The sequence below is a fragment of the Uloborus diversus genome, chromosome 2 (genome assembly GCF_026930045.1).
Source record: "Uloborus diversus isolate 005 chromosome 2, Udiv.v.3.1, whole genome shotgun sequence".
Lineage (NCBI taxonomy): Eukaryota > Metazoa > Arthropoda > Arachnida > Araneae > Uloboridae > Uloborus > Uloborus diversus.
The window spans coordinates 121,631,948-121,650,345 of record NC_072732.1 but is presented as its reverse complement, the minus strand read 5'-3'; the positions used below and the strand labels follow the sequence as shown (position 1 = coordinate 121,650,345).

The following is an 18,398-nucleotide window of genomic DNA, read 5'->3' as shown; positions in this document are numbered from 1 at the left end:
ACATTATCCGGCATGTCGGGATAAAGCAAGGTTGACCAACATGACGGAAAATTCGAATTTTAGAGAAAAGGAAGAACAATGTATTTTACAATAAATTTTGCATTGAAACATTATTTTTTATTTTTGACTATAAATTTATGCTTCCAAAAAAAAAGTTGGAAATATTGCACTTTTCACGGGGTAAAGTGAAAAATAAAATATTTTCGTAATGAAATATTCTTTATTCGATTATTAAATATATTTTTGATCAAATAAATGAGTAAATAAAAAATGAATGAACAAATGCAAAGGAAATGAAGCAATAAACGAATAAATAAATTAGTTAATATATGAGAAAAAATAAAAGAGTGAATGAATAAGTGAATGAGTGAATAAATATGTGAATTATTAAATGATGGAATATAAATGAAATAATAAATAAGTAAATACGTAAATGATTTTATAAAAGATTGAATTAGTAAATGAAATGAACTATTTCACATTGCCCCATTCTCTTTTCCCCGAATGCACTTGACTAACTGTAGGTACAAAGCATTTTAAATAGAAAATAAAGCTTAATATTAAGCAAATAAATACCGACTGAGTATTAGTAGGTCTCAGATAATATTTAAAATGTTAATAATAAGAGCTTAATTAATAAATAATAATAAAAGAAAATTTTGACTTAGAACAAAATTCTTGTAATACAATATGAGTATCAATTTTTGAAAATTGCTTGTATTGTCATATTCTTTGATTTTCAGAGGTACTTTTTTTCTTCACCTGAACAAACTACATGAATTACTACACAGTTAAAATATTACTGGATAGGTGGCGCTAAAAGCAGAGAAATAGGTGGCGCTAAAAGCAGAGTAAATATAGAGTCCGTACATAGTATAGGTTCTCTAAGTAAATATTTCACCATTTCATTTTGCCCCACATTCCCCTACTTATGAAAAGATGCACGAACCATTTGCTCACCTGCACCGATGAGAAGATACTCTCCAACACCATCATCGATATTTATATAGGATACTGTAATATCGATGCTGCTCTTATTCATGTCCTTTGGTTTACACAATTGATGTATGCACACAGAATTTGGTCTATAAGGCGAACTCTGCATAATGACACCTTTTGATTCCCTGTAGGTGAATTCGTTAGACTCTGAAAAAGTGAGACGTTTCATCATAATATCTAAAAAATATAGTCTTACTAAATAAATATTAGGTAACACTCTTAAAGTTAAGACTATATGGCGTTGTATAACTTATAAATTTTTGCATGTTTCTTGAAAATATATAATGACGATATAAAGCTGCAATCCAAAGCAAGAGATATTAGTGCTTATTTAAAACTTTGCATTCATATGTTCATATAATTGCTGTAAAGTCCCGAAAACTCGGCACTCAACCATCCGATCGAGTTCCGAAAACTGGATCACACCCTGGCAAAACGAAAAAAAAAAAGGAAAAAACACGTGTGAGAAATCTGTTCAGCGTGCATTCTCAACATAGGGCGACATTTTCAAAGACATAGGCCAATTTTCGGTCCACATTAAGCCGAGTTTTCGGGACACTACTGTAGTTAAACTACCCCAAATTAACGAACGCCAATCACTCAGCTTAAATTCAAAATTGGTTAAAGTGAAGTAATTGTCTGTGAAACCTCCATACATAAGGTCACTCTTGTTCTTTTAAGTTAATTATCTTAAATGATTTGAGCAAAATTAGATCCTCATTTAAAACTGGAAAGAAGAAACAATTGAGTGATTATTATTATTTATAATAGTGATGTTACTATATGTTAGAAAAATGTTTAGTTCAAAACTTTAAAAACATATTAAACATCTTTTCAGCTAGAATGTGAATAAAGCGAAAAATAAACGTTTATAAAACATAAGCTCAAAAGTTACAGAGAAGAACGGAGTTATTTGTCGTAAAGAAGCACATTACAACTAAGAATTAAATGAAGCTTTTGAAAATAGGTGAAAAATGGATGAGAATATTATAGTAGGTTTTGTGTGTTGAATAACATTCTGTGTTGAATTACATCCTGTTGACTGATGCTAACCACATCATACCACGAATATAATATTCATACTAATAATCATAGTAATAAAAAAAATAGTACTTGTGTAGCTAAACCTGAAGTTTAATTTGTATAAATTAATTTACATTTTAAAACCCTGATAAAGGAAAAAAATGTTCTCACTGCAATTTTTGAAAAATCCTGCTGGTTTCAGAACATTAGATATCAATTTGTAAAATTGACATGAAAAAATAACAATCATAATCTCTTACCAAACTTAAGTTCTTGATAAGCAAAGCCAAATTCGGACACCATTCGATCTCCTTCTACAAATATCTCAATCGTCAAGAACGGCGTCCTGCTTAAATATTTATTAGTATTAATGTCGTTAAAATTTTTCAACTTCCAGTTTGATAACTTAATGGGTATTTTAGAAGTTTCGTCACTATTTTCTAGCAAACTGAGCTCGTAAAAGTTGACTGATATTTGCTTATTGTTTTCATTTTCTGCGGAATCATTTTGATATTCTGTTGAATTCTGTTTTATTATTGCAGGAACCAGTTGGACAATGCTGTGCTTGTTGGTCAGCTGGATCTCAATATTGTAGATCTAAATGGAAGTGAAGGAGGACGTCAAAACAAAAACAATACTACACATAATGAATTCTGGATAAAAGAATAAATTACTTTAAAAAATCAAATATGAAGGCGGTAAAAATAGCATGGAATGTGCTGAAGTAGAAATAAGTATCATGTATTCCTTCCGGGTCAATGATGTCTATTGTTGAGAAACAGCGTTCGGTAGTGTGCGGCCAACACTCAATCCGGAGGGGGGGGGGATTATAGCAGCTCTTGCACTGATAAAGTTGAAGACATTATAAGACGAAAGAAGTCCACAATGGGTGAACCACAAAGTTTACGATAAATTTCTATCTTATTATGTTGTTGCTTTGGAAACTTAGCATTCAAAGAACAGGTTGTAATATTCTACCACCTTAATCTCCTTCACTCAATTTTTTGACACCGCTGCAATAATAAAATTCTCTTCTGATTATTATCATGATAATCATAACCATCATAATAGCCATTTTTAATGTTATAGTAACACTCTTAATGCAGCACTGTGGTACATTTTAAGGATTATTGCAATCCTACAAGATTGGAGATAGAAAGTCTTAATGGTTCAAAATGCTAGTATACGTTATCAATTTCGTACGTTATCCCGATTTCAACACCACTTTCTGATGAGCCGAGAAAATTGCAGTACTGATAATGTTAAAATATTCCGGATTTTACGTCATAATTTCTCCAAAAAGTTCGATTCCTACATTTTTCTAAAAACCGACTAAAATCATTTTTCCTACACCATGATTGTGTGGCTGAAGATGAAAATCTGCCAGAAGCCTGTGATGCATATATCGACTGCGATAGAGTCACATCAGTAATTCCATCGATATCAGATTTTATACCCGTTTCCGATGATAGTGGTGAAGACGATGAAGACGAAGAAGAAATAATGGAAGATCACAGCTGATCAAGCAATTTGCAGAATAAAAACTCTAAAACAATGGTTATTAGCAAATGCAAACCAAGAGGCAAATTTGCAAAAAATTGTTAGTCGATTGCGATCTGTAAATGAAGTTAGCTAAAAACAAAAAACAAGTGAAGATTACAGATTTCTTCCACTATGGGTGAAGTTTAAACAATATCCTTAGATTCTTATGACTGACCCCGATCTTACGTTCTCCCGCTTGGACGTTTTTATCACTAATCCGACAGATGACGTAAACCAAGGAGGCAAAAATTTAGTTTGGGGTCATTTCACGGTATTTTTGACATTTATATAGAAACCGTAACGTGACCTTTTTTTGCCATAACCTTTTAATTTACTGTTTGATTTGCAAATTGTTTTGAGTTGGTGTGTTGGTAGGAAAAAATCAAAAGAAAAAAAAAAAATAGCTAATCAAACAGTAAATTAAAAAGTTATGGCAAAAAAAAAAGATAACGTAGCGGACTATACATAAATGTCTAAATTATCGTGAAATGACCCTTTTATAACTTAACGACTGAACTGCTAGTGTTAAATTGCACCTGGAGTAAAAAATGTGCTTGCTGAAGCTCGTTGAAAGTTTTTTAAATATAAGTGTTTAATATAGTTAAATCCAGTTATAACGAACTTCAAGAGAGTGCAATGTCTGTTCGTTGTAACAAGAATTTAGTTATAACCGAATTCAAACCATGAAATGTCAATTTAGATGGGACTGAACATTTTTTTTTCATCGAAACAGATGTTTTGTTGTGTTGGCTTTCGTTATATTGAGAAATTACTGTATATGCTTTATGACAACTTTTTTCAAAAGTTACAATTTTTCTACCTTGGGCTCTAGGGAGGCAAAATATTCTTCCTTGGAATTTTTTTTTTCACACTCTTTGAGGGAAACAGTAAAAATATTCTTTATTCAAATAAATTGACAAAATTTATTAGTTACTTTCAAAAACTTCATCGTTTTGTTCTGCCCTGTATATTTGCATTGAGAGATTTACCTGGATTATTTTAGTTGGTAGACTATTTGTTGCACAGTTTTGTTTAGTTAGCTTATACATATCAATAAGATTAATTAAAATTCAATCCTTAGCGTTTCTTAAACATTGAATGATTCCTTAACATTCAATACTTAGCGTTAGTTAAACATTAAATGATCTCTTATTATTCAATTCTTAACAAACAGTAATCAGAGGTAGCGAATTCATACTTACAAGACAACTCTTATTTTGTAAGATTAAAGTTCCTTCCCCTTCAATAGAAGTTCGAGAGATGCAGCTGTCTAAAATTAAACTAAAGTAATTACATAGTTATTATTTGTAAAAAGAAGATAACATTGTAGATTATGTTTTCATAGATATAAATAAAGATTGCGAAAAATAGTACAGGGGGCTCCTTTTTTTAATTAAACGGAAAGCTGTAATGTTGATATATTGGAGAGACATAGAACAGAACTATATATTCATTTTTAATAAGGATCTTGAAGACCTATCTAGCTACATTCTACTTTTTTTCAAGTGATGCAGTTTTGTTCGTCTCATTGGTTGGTAGCAGGGTTCACCGATATGTATCGGTCCGTATATATCATGATATATATCACGTTATGTATCCGATATGTATTTTGAAAATATGATATTTTGATATTTTCGATATTTATTTTTTCAACTACGGTATTTTCAATACAAAAAGGACATTAATCATAGTAATATTGTTCATTTATTATTAAAAATAAGCAAAAAGTTATGTACTAAATTTTTATGATGTATTAACACATCATTAATATAACAAAGTAATATAATATTGCTTTTTTATTTGTATTTCATATTCATAAAATTATTAGTGACGTAACAAGTTTAGTTCATATTAAAAATGCCTTATTAAATATCAAACGTAGCTCAGAAAAAAAAGAAAATGTCTTATGACTGTGCTCCGACTAATGCATATTATTTATTTCTGAATCATATAACTGTAAAAGTATCTAACAGAAGAAAAATGAGTAAAACAGCTAATGCTGAATTAACTCCATTAAAATTGTTAAAAATGTAAAATGAAATATAAGACATAAATAATGAAAGAAACCTTAATTTAAATCTACATATTGTTATTATAATGTAAGAAAATAAAGAGTGATTTGAGGATGCATTTACTATTTTGAAGACTTCAGTTTGTGCTCTATTGGGATTCCTTTGTCCGTGCTTTCGGAAGCAAGATATTTACGTAATGAAGTTGCCAAGTTGCGAAATTTCAGCAGCCAGCTCGATGAAGCAATAATGAAGGTGTGAGATTAACTTCCGCTGAGAGTTAAAATGATTTGATTTCATAAGCGATAAAGAGTACCACCATCAAGACTACCATAATCCATAATGGCAGTAGGTTTCAAGCATCACCTATATGTGCATGTTAAGCAAAGACATAGGGTGCGTTATTCGTGCATATTTATTTATGTATACGTGGCAAACAAATTGAGATGCTGGCATGTGAATAGTAGAAAAAATAAGACTAAGCAGGCGAATGCTTGAATTTTATGATAAAATTTCCAAATATTAGAAACTAGTTTTTCAATTCTAATGTGAGATCAGAATCGGCCTATTGGATACAAACAAAAACTGTTTCAGTTCCGAAATTCAGTGAAAACATTCGTTATATGATGCATCTCGACGGTTGAAATTTAAAGTATGATTGGTTTTAAGTTTTTAATGTTAAGTATTTCATAAATATATTACTTTATATATTTATCTTTTCCTCTGTTTCTATGCACATAACGTCAGAGCTCTTTTTAGGTTTGGAAAGAAATTCGTGTGTTCTAGTACGCAGACGAAATTTTACTTGGTTTCTGTTAATCTGCAAAATTATTGGTTTAGAGTTTAATGTGATTGTAACTTTCTGTAACTGGCACTGATGTTAAATATTAAAGTTTATGTTTAATGTAGCGAGAAACACAAACAATGTAATGTTTGGGTAATTTCATTATATGATAATTAAGTTCCTCATTAAAAATAGCTTATGAAAATTTGAAAAGGTAATTAGTCTGACTCTTATTTGACTGCTATTTACAATTTAGAAAGTTTGTGTAAAGTTAATCCCACCAAAAACATTCGGTAAAAAACTAGCCAAGTCTCGATGGAGCTGCTTGTTTATCTCTAAAAAGTAGTGAAATCTAGACAAAGTCATGACAAGTCTAAGGTTCCTTACTGCGATTTCTTTATTATTATAGTTAATGTTGTGTGACTTGGCCGTTAGACATTCTTTATACCTTAGTGGGTACAGGTCAATTTTGTCTACACGTTTTCCAAGTGGCAATTTTCCATCGTCAATGGGTAGCGGTTCTGGCGAAAGATTGGTGCAATGGTGTCATGGAGCACCTGGTTTTGTACCCTTGTGTACCCTTTAACGGCCAAGTCACACAACATTAACTATAATAATAAAGAAATCGCACTAAGGAACCTTAGACTTGTCATGACTTTGTCTAGATTTCACTACTTTTTAGAGATAAACAAGCAGCTCCATCGAGACTTGGCTAGTTTTTTACAGAATGTTTTTGGTGAGATTTCACTTATTTTTGTAGAAACATTTAATTTGTGTAATGTTCGAGTAGACTAAAGTTAGGCTAGATTAAATTAGAAGATGTGTCCCACTACGCTGGACTTTTGCAATGAGAGTCGATTTTGTTATGTACCAATATTAGAAGGGGGCATTACCATAGCTCTAATACACCTGAGGGTTCTTCATTAGATACTTCAGCTTTCGATTTTTGACATCAAATGAAGCGGCTCGCCAAGTTGAATATTTTTTGTAAAGGCGGTATGTCGATCTCTAATAGTTTGGTTGGGCTCTTGTGTTTTCTAATCAGGGTCACTCCAGATCTTCAATTAGCCTAGTTTTTATAGTTTTCCCTTTATGTGGCCATCAAACCCTAACTCTGTACCAAATTGCACCTCTCTGAGTTTATGGGAAGTATTAGTTCTATTTTGATGATTATGAGTGAGTGAGTGAGTGTCATAAATGCGAAACTTTGCTTTTGCTTAACTTCAGAACTAAATGACCTACAAACTTGAAATTTCGGATTTTAAGTATGTGATTATAGCTTACTGGATGACGAAAATTTCTGCGTTCTAGTCTCATCAGAAGGTTCTCAAATAGGGGCCTGAAAATGCGGCGAAATGGTTCCAGTAAAGGATGGTACGGCAGTGTTTGCTTCGCGTTCGACTTTGGGGGGACTGCCGTGCCCCCAAATTTTTGGGAAAACACGATGATTAAGGCAAATCTCCTTAATTGCATTGAAAATTATGAGAATATTTAGCAGTTTTACATCAAAAGAGTTAACTAAAAGAATTGGTAAACAACAGTTAAGATATTGCTATAGATGTTCCAGAAAATTATGAATGAATTGGAACTTTTGATTACGTGTTTTAAAGTTTATTGTCAAACTTTTAAAGTAATTTTTGCAAGAAGAAAGATTCGAATAATTATAGTAAACTAAACGTGAGATCTTACAGGGGCGTACCTAGCATGGCTGACACCCAGTGCGGTAATTTGAGATGTCTCTCTCCCCTCCCCCACCCACAAACGCGCGCGCGCGCAAAAAAAAAAAAAGTTTTTATTGTTGTATAGAAATCATGAAATTTATACAATGTCCAAGAACGTTAGGAAAAGGGAGGTTCCACAGAAGTCCCCCGAAAATGTTTCGAAATTGCAGTTCTTAAAACGCAGTTTTAGACAAACTTTGGTATGTTGCGTGGAGAAGAGGTTTGAGGACCTACCCCGGGAAATTTTTCTAATTCATAATCTTAAAAGCATTCTAGACCATCTTTGATCTTGACTAGATAATTTTATGGAGAGGTTCGAGGTTCTTTAAAAAATTGGGGGAAAGTTTCTAAATTAAAGTATTTATATTTTTCAAAAAAATTCAAATTACACTTTGGGTATCACCCCCAGGGAGTAACACCCGGGGCGGACCGCCCCCTCCGCCCCCCGTAGCGATGCCACTCCATCTAATACACATAAAATGCATATTTATGTATATAGTGTAAGAGCTCTAGTAATCGGCCATTTAAGACAGCGATTGCTGTTTTTTGTTAACCAATAAATTTCAGCAATCAATACAGCAACAAAAACATTGTAAGGATTTAGGCTATACCTTTCTGTTAATGATTCACTAAATTGTTTCAGAAATAAAACTATTTTAAATTTAAAAACTAACCTATTGTTAACACGAGAAAATGCTCAAGTAGTCGGCCATAGAAATACAGTGCTCGGCCATGTATGAGCCACAGTAGGCGGCCGTTTCATTTTCATTACTTTTTATGGGCTATGAGTGAATAATTTTAAACGAAATTACTTACAGCATAGCATTGTATTTAAAAAAATAATTATTCCTATAATCACGAAAGAATTCTGCGTTCTTGGTGTCTTCGCAACATCTATGTTTATGTTATTTTTCTATTTGTAACCAGTTTGGATATACATCACATGCAATAATTTTTTATTATTTATCTTCTACATCACTTACTAAAGTGATATCATATGCTGAAAAATGAGAAATTAAAGAATGGAAAAGACTAGGGCTCGACCGATGGCATTTTTTGGCCGATGGGCCGATGCCGATTGTTGGCCGATTGTTCAAAGATGGCCGATGGCCGATGGCCGATTGTTTTCTTCCAAATGGCCGATTGCCGATGGCCGATGGCCGATGCCGTTAGCCGATGGCAAAAAAAAAGGAAAAAAAAAATCAAACAGAAATAAATTGATGAGATTATCAGGGATTTAAAGGATCATTGAGTCATTTCACTTTGCTTCCTTTCTACGAATTAGGAATCGTAATCACAAAAAAAAAAAAAAAAATCAGATTTCGACCTAAATTTCTATTTTACGATCACCCAATTTAAACTTTTTCGGCACATATGTACATGTATATGTACCTAAGAGCATATAGATGACCGAAATATCCATTTTGAACGCCTCCTCAGAAAATTATCGCAAATTCTCTTGTGATGTTTTCATGCGCGTAAACTTGCGTCACTCAAAAACGTTATGAAATTAATAGTAGGTTGAAAACTCATACGTACGTAGTATGATCTAAAAGTTCGAGGACAAGTTGTATGAAACCTTACCCTGAATAGTTCACATTACCGAAGCACATCTATCTACAAAATAGTCACCTTGGACGACTATGCACTTCTGCCAACGTTCGTATAGCTTTTAGAAGCACTCCTGGAAGATATTTTTCGCAACCTCCTGTAAGGCCTCTTGCGCTGCTGCTTTAAATTCATCCTGGAGAAGAAGGCGACTTTCATGTTGAGGATGCACGGTTCGATTGGTGAATACTCTGATATGACAAACAAATAACATAACGTTTCGTCGGACTTAGCTCCGTATGACTTTTACCTGTTCCTAGCAAAAAAAAAAAGCATTTGCATGGACACCTCTTTCTTCCGCCAGGGGAAAATAAAGCTGCATCATAAAAGGTAGCGAAAAATGGCTTCTAGGAGTGATTCCAAAGTTATATGGACACTGGCAGAAGTACATAGTCCTTCAAGGTGACCTTTTGAAGGTGGATGTGCTTCGGTAATGAGAACTATTCTGGGTAAGGTTTTATACAGCTTATCCCCGAACTTTTGGATCGTACTACATACAATCTGTATAGGGCTGCTTCTCCTTTTTTTGACTGCTGTATGATGAACAAGAAAGAACAACAGCCAAAAAAAGAAAAAAAAGAAAGAAAAAAAAGGAAGAAAAACAAAGAGACTTTTAATAACCAATTGACTTGTTTTTGTTTTTAAAATTGAACATATAACTAAAATTTCAGTAATATTGTAATAATGTATGGATTTAGGTGCACTAAACACAGTTAAAAAACATTAAATTATGTTGTTTAATCATTAAAAAAAAAAAAGAATAAAACTATGAAACCTTCAACAAATTATGCAATTAAAGTGGAAAGATTGCACGTAGACATTTTTTAATCATCAAATTAAACAAAAAAAGGTAACAGATAAATTACAATATTAAATCATAATAGGAATATTTTTATACTTATTTAAATTTTATGAATAGAAAAGTTTGCATTTTTCATAAAAGCTATAAAGCTATAACAGTGACATAAATTTTGCTGAAAAAAGAAATAGCCATGAAAAGAGCGAGGTTCTTAAAACGCAGCTACAATAAACAAACTCAATATTTACACCAAGTTAATAACTGAATACATATACTACTTTATCTGATGTTTGCACACATAATATTGAACAATTTGATTGTTTAATCTTTTATATGAAGCTTTACAAACAAGTTCAAATTAAATTTTTCAATTTAACAATAATTTTCTGGAATTTAAAAGAATTACATAATAGAAAATCCTTGAAACTTTTCTATAAAAAACGAAAATATCTTATTCATTGATTTTATATAAATACATAAAAATAGTTACTTACAACAGAAAAAAAATCGATCGCTATTAATGATGCAAAAAAGATCGTGCACTACGAAATATAGGTGAAACAAATATGAGAAGTACGCAAAATGACATTTCTTGATCAAAATAAATAATCGTTAAATATTTACGAAATGCTTGAAACGACGAGGGAGGGTTAGCGGGGAGAGGGTCACCCTCTGATTTTGGAGTAACTGACACTTCGGCCCCAACTTCGGCCTCATTTTTTTAGTACAGAACCGCGACCACCAACGCCTCGGAAGAGTTTCTGAATCTACTTCAGCACTTCCGAAGAAAAAATTCATAAGTCCCTTTGATTTCCGAATTATTTCACCATTCAAAACGTCTTGAATCAATTTCTTACATTAATGCTTTACATTCTTTCTAAACAATAGATAAAGTTTGAAAAAGAAAACCTTTAATTTTATGAATGGTGTTAGTTTTAAACAACTCAGAAGCACAACTAGAGTTTAATTTCAGAAATTGAGAGAGTGGGAAGAGAGCAGGCAAGTGTTTTCGGAAATTCAAAAAATAGTCATAAAAAATAGAGTTCAAAATAATCATAAACATGGAGCAGAAAAACCTTTTAAAACTTGCACCTGAGTTTGTTTGGACGTGCAGTGGCGGATTTAAAATGTAGCAAATGTTACAATTGCGCGAGAGGCCCCATAACCATAGGGGCAACGTAGGAGTTGCAAAAATGCTTATAATAAATGTTTTACACTTCTGTGATAGAGAAATAGGGCCCCAAAATGTATTTCCACTGGCCTCAATTTTTTAACTCCGCCGAATCGATACAGAAAAGACTTCATTACTGTGATTCATATTTCAAATATTGAAAAATTAGAAATTACCGTCGGTTCAACGGGAATCTAACAAAATGACCCAAAAACCGGTTTTGCCATCTCATATTTGTTTCTATGGTCGGCAATATTTCACCAAAGGATCGTCAGTCAGACGCTATATTAGTTTTGCATTGAAGTAAGTAATTAATAGCCACAAAGAATGAGTAGGCTTTTCAGAACTCCTGATCGAAAACAAAAAGGGAAGTGCACAACTAGAACGTACGCACACCCCACATGCGAAAATTTAACCTTCAACAGCTTACCATTTTTGAGTTATGACTTATGAGAGATATATACGTACATCCAGCTGCAAGAAACAACACAATAATTAACTTGTTTGGTATTTGAATTAAAAACTCTTTTAGGAGTGACTAAAATAGAAATTCATTCTGAAATTTGAGTAAATTTTATATGAGAGCAATATTTCCTCTTACTTTGTATTAAAAAGTAAAACAGAAAGGTCCTTTTTTTTTCAAAAACATCGGCCAATTCCATCGGCTTTTCAATGTATTTTAAGGCCGATGGGCCGATGTTTTTAGCAAGTTAGCATCGGCCGCCGATGCCGATGCCGATGGCTAAATTGTTGAACCATCGGCGCCGATGCATCGGCCAGGCCGATGCATCGGTCGAGTCCTAGAAAAGACCAGGATTTTTTGGGAAAGAAATTTTGGAAACGTAAGAACGTAGATTCTACGCACCCCCTCACCGCCCCTGGCGCAAATGTTTTAACCGTGTATGCAAAGATAAAGACTGAATAAAAGAGTTGATAAAACTCATGATCAATTAATGATCAATACGATTGACACTTGACTGATCCATGTTCATTAGAACGAAACTTGAACATACAGAACTTAAAATTAAAATTGTAATTTTGGAAACAATTTCACCTCTAAACAAAGCAAGTAAAAATCCGTTCAAAAAGCACTGAAAAGATTGGCAATTGTAGGCACATCTAAAACAAAATGTATCATATAAAACGTACTTTTATTATGAAAGAACTGCAGTAAGACAAATTATGTTAGCAGGTCAGTATTTTCAAAGTTTTACTCGGGGAGGGGGGGGGGCAAAAGGTATGAATTTAGTCATTTTATAGGAAAAATGCATCAAAATACAAGCAAAAATGCAGAGTTAAATTATGTTTTGAAAATACAGAGGGTCAATTGCCCCCTCCCCGGACTATTGCCTAGACCCAGACGACGGGCCTGTATGTGGGTAAATTGAAATTGAGAATTGACGGACGTTATGAAGGTACTCTTACAGCTTTCAACAAGAACATTAGTAAACAATGAATAAACTAAAATGGAGTGGGAAGCAACGTAATGCAACTTTGAAACCTTGTTCTTTTAAAACAAATTCGCTATATACTTTTAAACAAAACGTAAATTTTGATTTCCCTGTGAAGAAAACCCAATGAATCAAATATTTGGTTATAAGCAGTAATTAAAAGTGGAACTAACATTTGGAATAATAACTCTGAATAGAATATAGGCTTCTTGAACTTGTAGTGAAGCAAATAGTTTAGCAAAATGAGCAACAGAAAGAATAATCACAGGTTTAACGCTTATTGAAACAATTTGAGCTAACGTAACTACATATTTAAGTATTACCTATTAACCGTTTAACCGCCGAACTATTGACGGATGATCAAATTTGAGTAATTTTTTGAAATTATGTCTATTTGTGTCTAGTAAATACAGAAATAAAATAAAATTTCCAGAAAAAAAATTTTTACTATGTTTTTCAGTGTGTTCCATTTTTGGAACATTGGCGTTTTGCATGAAGTTTTTTTTTTCAGAGAATTTTTTTAAACTAAGAGGTTTTGAATGCGGTTTTTATCTTAGCATACTTTATTGCGGAAAAAATAATATTTTAAATTACATTTGTGTACATATCAGAATTCAGAAAATCCAATACTGAAATATCTAATGCCCATCATATGAAAGGAAGCATTGCTGGTGAAATCGTTTGTCGCAATGGAAACATTTCTTAGTCGTATTTTTTTGCACACCGCGCAACGTCCTTGGGATGCAGATACAATATAATGTCCGTCAGACATTCTTGACCGTTTATGTAAATGACAACGAGGCCCTAGAGGACTTTCTAGTCGTACTTTTCTTCTTAGGAGGTGAGTTGTTATTTCTCTTCGGAACTCTAAATGCTTCATCTTGACTTCGTGTAAATCACAATGAAGTAACCAACTAGCTACAACTGAAATATTCAGCGCATTACTAAAAAGATTCCCCCACCATTTTTTACTCCTCAAATGAGGTCTGTAGCTCCCTAAAAGTTTATCAAAGACGTCCACACCCCCCATTCCTTCATTGTTTCTCTTGATAAGATGAGGTTGTAGCACATCTATCTTGCATTTCTGCGCATTTGAGTAACATTTTACAGATGCAAGTGGCTCATGTGTATAACAATTAGATGCTACTGTAACCACTGCATTATCTCTCCAGCTGCACATGTACACTGATCCATCAGATCGATAGTTAAAATTTCCGCGATCTTCTTTAGAAAGGGCTTTTTTGGATTTCCGTGGACAGTGGCCAGTTCGGTTTTCACGAATTGTTCCTGTTGCTCGTACACTTTTTTTTTTGATAGCTGAGAAATTACGTCATATGATGTAAAAAAGTTATCAAAGTATACTTCATGCTTAGACGTGTCAGTCAAAACTGATAATAGATCATTTACAACTCTGGATCCTAATTGCACATCAGGGGATCCTTCTTTTTTGCCTGAATAAATCTCCATGGAATGTGGGTATCCACTTGAAGAGCACAGCATCCAAATTTTGAAGCCGAATCTTATTGGTTTTCATCTAATAAACATTTTACATGAATGCCGACCGTAGTAGGGAACCATAGATTCATCTATGCTTAATTTTTCATGAAATACACCAAATTGTTGAGATTTTTTACACAATTCTTCGTAAATAAGGAAAACTTTTCTTAGTTTGTCATTTTGTTTTAATTCATGGTTGTCCATCAAATGAAAGTTGTTTTTTATTTTTCGAAAACGATTTTGAGGCATAACTGTTAGTACAATTGGCACAGATGTATCTTCTGCACTGCTCCAATACATATCTTCAGAAGGAACAGAATGGTACCCACTCAATAGCAACAAACCAAAAAATTGTAGGATTTTATCTCTGTCAACATCTATTCTTCCTCAGTGATATTGCCTAGTTCATCAGGGGGTAATTGGCATATATCTACATCTGACAAATCCGAATCTGACAATGTCTCTAAATAAGCCACAGCTTGTTCTACAGTAAGAAATCTTGTAGACATTTTTTAACATTTATGAACAGTTGGTATATGTCAAACAGAATTTCGTTTTGCCCGAAAACAAAGCTAGCGAATTATTGAACTGCATTTAAAATATGAAGAATAAAACTCTCACTAATATTATTTTTTATTATTACGTGACAATGCAGCTGTCCGAGCAGGTGTGGATTCGGAGCCATATAGTCCGTCAAACAGAAGACTGTTATTATTTTCTTTGCTAACAAAACGTCATATCCTTTCAAAATATAAACTTACTTGGTTTTGCCAACATCTACATCAGAGTACATTCAAAATGAGAAAAGATAAAGAAACATATATTACGAAAAATGAAATTTCCCCTTGGAAGTCGAACGATTTACTTCTTGGAAATTTGACTCCCTAAAAGCGCCAATGTTCCAAAATTGGAACATGCTATTTTGAAGGGGTACACCTTTCGGAAATATCATTGTACATTTCTACAAGCATTTTAAAATCATACATTGAAGTATTTTTCACAACTATAATAAATATCATCACATTTTCTGAAAAAACCAATTTTTGGTAAATTTTATAAGAAAAAGTTGCAAAAAGCTAAAAAAACACTCATCTTTGAAAAATCGCAATAAATAATTGAAAACATATAAACAATCAAGCAGAAAATCAAAAAATACTTTGAAATAAGACTAAACTGTGTTAAAAAAAACTTGTTTATTTTAACGTTATTTCTTGGGAAAATTTTCACTTAAATATGATGTTCCATTTTTGGAACATTGGCGGGTAAACGGTTAATTCCTTACAATAGGAATGTTTATTTATTGCTGATTAAATATTAATTGCAGTCTGATCATTTCTTTTTAAATGTTTTCATCATGATTTGATTAAAATCAAAACCGATAAAATACCATTTCGTGATGACAAGTAGAGTATTAGAACTTATATTCTAAATGCAACGGCGAACTGAACTTACAATCTGTTTTCAACCCTGTTTTTGAAAATTCTTCACTAATACCAACATTAAAAGCAGTGAAATGATAAAACGACTCTATTTGTCAGAAAAAATTAAGGCACAACATTTAAACATTTTCTTTTGAAGAAATAACGTCAGAAATTGAATTTTTACTCAAAACAACTAAATTGCCCCTGCGTCAATACTTTATTTTAATTACTACTTTATGAACTGTAGAAAATCCGTATTAAGCGCGTAGTCGACTACTGGGTAGATCAAACAAACAGTATAGATCCAGTGGTCAATCTGCCATGGCCGGGTATTGGAAATGAGTAAGAATTCAGTATCCAGTAGTCGGCCACTCCTCTAAAAATAATCGAGGTAAAGAAGGAGTTTATTCTTTAACTGAAACGTTATGTTATTCAATCCATTAAAACAAGAAAAAGCAAGTTTACAGTAGAACGAAAAAAAAGAAGGGTAGTTAACATTTAAAGATGATGTGTCTTCTTCACAAAAAAATAAGCAGAATCGCAAACTAGGATGATGTGCACACCATTTAAAATTCAATGTCTCATTACTACTTAATGAGAAGTAATTACAACTTCACTGTTATTGGATGATAATTGGGGACAAGTAAAGGAATGCGGGAATTAATCATATCCGATTTTGAGTGATACATATTCTATTTATAAGCAGTTTTATGTCCCGTGGCCAACTAATGGAGACTGGCCGACTACTAGAGCACTTACTCTATATGACTATAAACGATAAAAAAGTTCAGAAAGTTCATTTACAAAAAAAAAAAATAATTTGAATTAGAGAGGGAATATTAATAACGAAAGTAAATTATCTGGCTTAAACTCACCTATGACTAGAAAACTATTATTAAAAGTTTCTTCTGTTATTTTTGCAGTCGCGTACTGGAGACTGTACAGCAACAAAACACTGCACCATATTTTAGACTCTAATGTTACAAATACTTTCCTTTTCATAACTAAAAACGTTTCTTAATCGTTTTCTCCAACTTTCAATTCCAGCATTACTTCTTCAGCAAAAAAATATTTTATTTCTAAACAACTTCAACAAAATACATGGACGTGATTGCAAAAGGATGTAAAAAAAAATGTTGATTAGATACACGATAAACACAAAACTGATGTTAGATATAGCTTTTAGTAACTGTCAAATACACTATGTCAAGCGCAAATAAACGACTATTAATTTTAATATGACATGCATGTAAACAAGCGCTTTTATCTATTGGTTGCTATGGCAATTCTATCACCTATTTTTTCAGTATAAAATTTTTTGAAAAGGAAACAATTGCAGCTCTAATCTCTTACAAGCTTTGACAGAAAATGACAAGTTTATAAAGAAAAGATAAATATCTTGCTGAAGGTTTGGTTGAAAGAAAGATATGAAACTTTTTTGCCCGCAAAAAATTCCTAAATTGTTATGAAGCAACGAAATTTAAATAAACACCGAAAAACCATGGTATAATCTGTTCGTATGACCCCTCTTTCCCGTCATAATTCATTGTTTTGAGCACGATTATATGAGCCTTTAAAAGGGAAGAGGAAAAAAGAAAATATTGGAAGTAAATATTAACTTTTCTTTCTAAAAAAGGGTTAAGCAATAAATAAATAAATAATTTAATTAATAAATAAATAAATAATAAAAAAATAAATTTAAAAAAAAGTTAAAAATAAAAAATAAATAAACTCATTGAAAAAATAAATAAAAGAAGTAAAACCCAGCTAATTTCTCCTTCACTTTCTTTTAACTTCCAAACTCGTGTCTGTGATTTTCATTTTGAATTTATACCAAACAACGTTAGCGTAATAACCACAAGGAACAACGTAGTCAATGCTCACTGCATGCAGTTTATACATTGAAGGGGTTCCTTGAGGCTCTGAAACACGTGTCTTCAACTTCTTACCATATTTGTACATTAGTAACTTTCTTATGGTTACTTTGCTGCTTACCGGAAAGGTTTTGATTCATTTCGATTAAGATTAGCAAACGTGCGCAATAATGACTTAGGCTATAAATCTTAACTATCTTCATATATATAAAAGCTAATTCACTGATCGAGTAACGCTCTTGACGTCACCAACAACTCGCGCCACGGCATGTTCATTTTATGTATACATATATATTCTTTTGGTAATGTTTGACATGCAGGAGAAATGTTCTATTTTGACAAGGCTGATCTGGATTTGGTAACTTAACAGTTTTACTGGTAAGACTGGGTCGTTTCAGAGGAATGAAGAAACGAAAAAGTGGTAAACGACGAACGCTTTCCACTGGATGTTAGGGTTAAGCCACTGGAATTTAGGTTTAAATTTCAAACATCAAAATAT

The 18,398-nt window shown here is 32.5% G+C and overlaps 1 long non-coding RNA gene across 1 annotated transcript; it reads right to left on the bottom strand.

The window, feature by feature from the left end:
- Positions 1 to 1,012: 1,012 nt before the first annotated feature.
- Positions 1,013 to 17,022, bottom strand: LOC129216016 (uncharacterized). Its single transcript, XR_008580156.1, has 4 exons — positions 16,901 to 17,022; positions 4,767 to 4,845; positions 2,283 to 2,619; positions 1,013 to 1,146 (listed from the first exon to the last, which is right to left on the bottom strand). It is a non-coding gene; the product is annotated as an uncharacterized LOC129216016 (long non-coding RNA).
- Between the last annotated feature and the right edge of the window lie 1,376 nt (positions 17,023 to 18,398).